A 6,563-nucleotide genomic window follows, 5' to 3' on the forward strand; every position below is an offset into this window, starting at 1 on the left:
TATAAGAGACCACTGATGTGTTGTCGGTGCGCACCAACACATGGTGACCTCTCAGGTCTGGGAGGAAATATTTTAATGCTCGATAGACTGCTAACATCTCTAGGCAATTGATGTGCCATGTCAGATGGCGACCACTCCACAGACCGCGGGCAGGGTGGCCACTCATGACCGCACCCCAACCGGTGAGGGACGCGTCTGTCGCTAGCGTTACACGGCGACGAAGAGCTCCCAGCACCGGGCCCTGATTCAAGAACCAAGGTTTCTTTCATATGTCTAAGGCACGAAGGCATCGCCGCGTGACCTTGATAACTCGAAGTGGATTTCCCCTCGGGGAAAAGCCCTTGGACTTGAGCCACCACTGTAGGGGTCTCATGTGCAGCAGCTGCCATCAGCCCTAACAATCTCTGGAATTGTTTGACAGTGAGTGACTGGCCTTCTTTGACTCTCTCGACTGATGTGAGGATCGACTCGATCCGAGCAGGAGACAGACGTGCCTGCATCGTGGTCGAATCCCACACTACGCCTAGATAGGTGGTTCTCTGAACTGGAGAAAGTACACTCTTCTTGGCATTTAGTCTCAAACCCAGCTCCCCCATGTGTGCGAGAACGACATCTCGATGTCGAACCGCCATCTGCTCTGATTGAGCTAGGATCAACCAATCGTCGATATAATTTAGAATGCGGATGCCCTGCATACGGAGGGATACCAGAGCCACATCTACGCATTTCGTGAACGTGCGGGGTGAGAGTGCAAGGCCGAAGGGAAGTACTCGATATTGATAAGCTTTGCCCCCGAAAGCGAACCTCAGAAACTTCCTGTGTTGTGGAAGGATGGATATGTGGAAGAATGCGTCTTTGAGATCTATTGTGACAAACCAGTCCTCGGATCTGATTTGAGCTACAACCTGCTTGACAGTGAGCATTTTGAACTTCAGTGACATAACTGAGCGGTTCAGGTGACGTAAGTCTATGATCGGACGCAACCCCCCATCCTTCTTTGGAACTATGAAATACCGTCTGTAAAATCCGGATTCCCTGTCTAGAGGAGGGACCACCTCGATGGCCTCCTTGCTTAATAGGGTATTCACTTCTTGTTCCATAACCAGAGCCTGCCGGGGGCCGACCACAGTCGGTGTAACCCCGTTGAACTTCATTTGGCAGTAGCTTCCACGCTGCTAAATAATCTACTAAGGGAATCAGTCTCTCGAGACTGACCTCTGGTGTAAGAGGCCCCCGAAGGGGCGGCGAGCATCCCAGCTCCGCTACGCTCACGGGCGGAAATAACTGGGAGTAGCGCTCGCTGGAGGCCGCTGCGCCCTGAAACTCTGGCAGGGTTGGCAGACCGACCTCCTGAGGGCACTGAGGTGAGGCGGGCACCATATACTGAGGTGGACCGCGCTCTACCCCAGAAGGGGCTACCCTATGGACCCTGGCGTCAGGGTCTTTTCGTCGAGGACTTCCGGGCCTCGATGACTGTTCTTAAATCTGGCCTTTTAACTTTGGAAGTCCCCGACTCAGGGCGTCGCTGAGGCCCTCGGTCCCGTCGTGGGGGAACACGAGCGGCGACACTCTGTTTCTGCGCTTCCCGGTATGAGGAGCCGGTATGTGGCGTGGTGATCTCCCACCCAGATGCACCACGAGAGCGACGAGGGAGGAAATTCTGGAACGCCGCCGCCTGTTTGCGTGCCTCCTGGAACCTGTCGACGACAGTGTTGACTGTGTCGCCAAACAGGCCCGAGGCTTGAAGCGGGGCGTCCAGAAGGCAGACCCTGTCTCTTTCTTTTATCTCTGACAGGGTCAGCCACAAATGCCTCTCCGCGGCCACTAGGGGCTGCCTTAGACCGCCCAATCGCGCGAGCGGTCTCTTTAGTGGCGTGGAGGGAGAGATCAGCGTTCTTTATGAGTTCTTCAATATCTTCAGACTTAATCCCCTCTCCCTCATCGATATCTCCCAGCAGGTCGGCCTGATAAGCTTGTAGGACCGCCATAGTATGAAGGCAAGCCCCAGCCTGACCTGCTGCCACATAACCCTTGCCCACAAGCGATGATGTAACTCGCAGCGGCTTAGTGGGCAATAACCCGCGAGCGTCTGTTCGACCCGTGGCATCGTTCTATAACCCCGCTCTCCCAGCCCCATCATGTTGCCATAATATAGTGAATCGGGGCCAAAGAGGCGGGTAGAATATGGGTGCTTCCACGATCTCGATAACTCATCATGGAGATCGGGAAAAAATGGTAGACTCCGGTGTGTAGGTGGTTGCCTCAGCCGCAGAAAGCGTTCATCTAGCTTGCTTTTCTGCGGCTCAGTATGTTTTTCTGCAGGCCATTCGATTTTTAATTTATCTACTGCGCGTGTAACCACCTCCAAAAGCTCCTCATACTGGGGCGACAGGGGTGGCGAATCCCCAGCAACAGTCTCCACATCGACCTCCTCGGAGGAAGAGACGCGAAGAGCTGATCCCTCACCCTGGGGGGAAGAAACCGACGAGCGTGCTTCCGAACCCAGGGTTTGGGCGCCTGATCTGGCAGATGAGGAAGGAGATAAGGACTGGCCCATCTCCATTCCCTCTGACAGATCCACCTGCGAACCCCACGAGTGCAGCAGCTGCTCTGCCTCGGCAGAAGCGGGGCCAGGACCGCGAGGAACGCTGGTGAAGGCTCCCTCCTCGAAGAGAGCCCTCCGGGATCGAAGCGTCCGCATTGGCAATCGCTCGCAATGCGGACAGTCGGCCCCCTCGAGAGCCGACTCAGCGTGCTTCGATCCCAGGCAAGACACGCACAGACTGTGTGTATCCCCGCTCGTAATGTAGCGAGGGCAGGGAGGAACACACAATCTGTAACGTGGCTTGGAATCGCCCTTTATATGTTTGGTCTTTTGCTTTGCTTTTGGCATTTTGAGCTGTTTAGCGATCTTTTAATGGCTAGGGACAGACAACAATAAATAGGACCAACGGGACAGACTTTTGACATGCACACACAGAGCGCTTGCTGACAGAGCGAAGCTGAAGCCAGCTGCACGGCACGTGCTTATATAGCTTCCTGGTCGCTACGTCACCCCGCTCCGTGACGTCACGCCCCTCCATTGGACAAGATTGCACACGATATTCAGAGTCGGTCTCGTCAGGGACGTTCCCCAAAGCGCTTCGACGCAGCTCGAGTTCCTGAAAAGGAACTGAATATACTACACCCATGTGCTTCAGGGTAATGAGGAGAGAGACATCAGTGTCACAAAATGATTAATGCACATCTTGTTATCAAAATGAATTGAAAGCGCTGAGATACTTGTGAAGGATGAAACAGAGTGCGGAGAATACTCAGTGATTCAGAAGTGTCAATGACCAGGACATCACTGGTTTCCAACCTGAAGTACTACAGGGACCTGTCTGTTATTCCTTTAAAGTTCTGTGGCCTCAAGTTACCTTTTTTATAGCACTTTATATAACAGAGATTGATTCAAAGCAGATTATTATACATGTACATTAGAGTTCATTTCATGTTAATTTATCATTATACTTGAAAGTAATAGAATCGATTATGCAAACTTAAAAAATGAGGCAAATCCAAATAAATAATGTCATTATTAAGCTCCAGTCAGTTCAGTGTTGGTTCCGGTCAGTTCAATAACTAAATGCAGATGTTCAGAAGACAAGCTCAGTTCATCTTTAGGTCTTTGCTGGTTCCAAAAATAGAGAATGAAACAACAACTACAACACCAAATTCTCAAAAGAACTTTTGAGAGAATACAATCATAAAACTTGTTTAGCTCACTCTGTTTTATTGATTTCAATTATCATGTGGTTTTGTCATGTGGTTCAATTATCATGTGGTTAGAGCTTCCTCGTCTAGGCCTCCACATAAAAAAAATAAAAATAAAAATCCTTACATTAATTTCCTCTAATTAGATTTTAAGTGGAGTTACATGAGTTACATGGCTACTCTTTTGGCAAACAAATGGTGTCATTTGGGCAAGTATGATGTCATTAGTGGAATGTAGAGTATATTTACAGTACTCTGCCTTAATATGGTTTTGAAATAACCCCACTTCTCACTTCTGTAGTCAAAATTAAATCATGTTCAAGTGCTCTGTTGTTGGAAACACAATAGGCCAGAGAAATGCAATATGGAACAAGTGGTTGCAGGTGCTGTCAGTAACTTCTAAGCATAATAATTCTGAGGATATTGATTGGAGCATCATCGCTGCAAGTGGTGTTCATTTTGTGATGCTTTGTCTGAACTGATACCAGAATATCTTAATAGTACTGAAGTCTCTTATTTAATTTTACATTAACTTAGCACCAGTACATGCTTTTATCCAAAGCACTTAACATCATATTCAAGGTTTACATATGTTTTTCTCCTTTTTTCTCGCTCCATGCACTCCCGGGGGAGGGGGGGGGGGGCATTTAATTAAATGCTAGCCAAATATGTTTTCAGGCACATGTTGCAATCTTGGTCTTTTTAAAGATGTCTCTAAAAACAAGACGTCACGTACTCTGGCACATTTTCACTTTAGCTTTTAAAAAAGGGGTCCTAATTTTGTTCTAGGAAACAACCCAACATAAACTATGGAATTACTTTTTTAAAGATTTTATTTAAACACTTTTACATGTTTGATCAAGCAGTTATTGTGTACATGTAAACATTTATAAATCACTTTGGATAAAGTATCTGCTAAATGTCTAAATGTAAATATAAATGTATTCTACCTGTGATGTGTTTTTAAATATACAATCTGTTTTGATTTGAAAAAAACTAATTAAAGAACAATTAAATATAAAAAAAACATGATGACCATCCAGATAAGAACACGCAACAGTCTTGAATTGGGTACACATATATCAGTGCATAAATATAAATACTGTTAAAAGAGAAGAAAGATCTTAGATCGATTTGCTTCTCTCCTGCTGTTGCTTCTGTAACTCCCCACTGCTTTCTGTTGCTGTGGTTTCTATAGACTGATGAGGAGTAATCCACATGTGAGTAACTTGAACATAATGAGAACCTAGATATCCACACATTCTGAGCATTAGTTTTGAGCAGTGTTAAATGTCAGAAGAGTTTAAAATTATGTCACGGCTATAGCATTTGTCTCAGACATTTTTTTCCCCAAACACATATATGTATCTTAGACTGCATACTGCCATATGGTGTTTGGAAACACCATAATGTCTTTAAGGTGGAATATTGTGTCGTCGTGCGAGGAGTGAAACAGCTGCGAGTACAGAACTCACCAGAAACACCTAGAGAAATGATTCACATGGCTCGGAGTGAGTGGAAAAGAGAACTGTGGCCAAATGCCGGTGACTCTTTTGATTTATCTGTGAAGGAGTTAAAACTGTTTCCTGCTCAAATGCACATCCCACAGTTCTCTGGAACCCTTTATTTGCCCGTTCTTTTTCGAGGAAGTTTGCTATCTGATGTCTCAATCGTGGCACAAGCTCATCTCTCAACTATAAACAAACATGACTCGCAACCATATGATCATTTAAAGAATCATTCAATTATCCACTAATGTCTTAGACTGGATCTACACTATGCACACTCACGTCTGAACGCCTGCCACCTGCTTGTTTCTCCTCAATGTTCTTCTAATGGCCTTATCACAGCATTTTATGCAGATTACGCTGTTTCCCTGGGTTATACCTTTTCTTGCCATCTTCACAGAAGTCCCTTTGTTACTATAGTGATGCCCTTTGTGACGTCTGCCATTTACCCTTTTGCACTAAATCACTTAAAATCTCCATCCACCAGAGTGTGATTACCATCACATTAACTTCCAATTCTGCCTGAAGCACATGCATATTGTCTTTTTATACAATATATTGACTGTCTTTAAATATTAATGACTACTTGCTCTAACGCCACATGCTGTAAACCAGGGGATTTCTAACTGGGTTTTAGGAACATTTAGGGAACAGAGTTTAAAAAATTTATATTTTAGGGCTAACAAAGTTAAGGTGTATACGACTTTCGCAGTTAATTTCTGATTAGAATTTAATATAAAATTGACTTTACATGGTCAAAATGCTATCATATTAGCTTACTTTGGTTTATGCTTTGGTCTGTTTTTGGTGTCAGTTTTGTAACATAAACTCTATTATATTTATAGTTCATTTGAACTTGGATAATTAACTTATCCAACATTGTTTTACACTTTCTTTCAGCTTTTTGTGCCCATAGATTTTTCTTCTTCTGTTACAAGCATGGACTTAACCTAACAAGTTTTCCATTCACACAACTGCATTACGTGTCTCCGCAGAAATCTTTGAAAAGGTGCACCCCGCAGTCAGATGCCTGCGAGAATGCATTTTCATCTTATGCCTGTGGCCTCTACTACAAGAATACACACATGCTCAAAGCAGCTGCAGACTCTGTACCCAGGCATGTTCTTAGGAAAAAAGGCTAACAATTTACTTAAAGCCTTTATATATAATGCATTATAAAAGTAGTTTTAATTGATGAACAATGCCTTGTAATGCACCTTATAATGCATTGTATGATCACATGAATAATTGTAACCACAGTTTTAATACATTGTAACACTTATCTTATTCATTGCTACA

The sequence above is a fragment of the Carassius gibelio genome, chromosome B5 (genome assembly GCF_023724105.1).
Source record: "Carassius gibelio isolate Cgi1373 ecotype wild population from Czech Republic chromosome B5, carGib1.2-hapl.c, whole genome shotgun sequence".
Lineage (NCBI taxonomy): Eukaryota > Metazoa > Chordata > Actinopteri > Cypriniformes > Cyprinidae > Carassius > Carassius gibelio.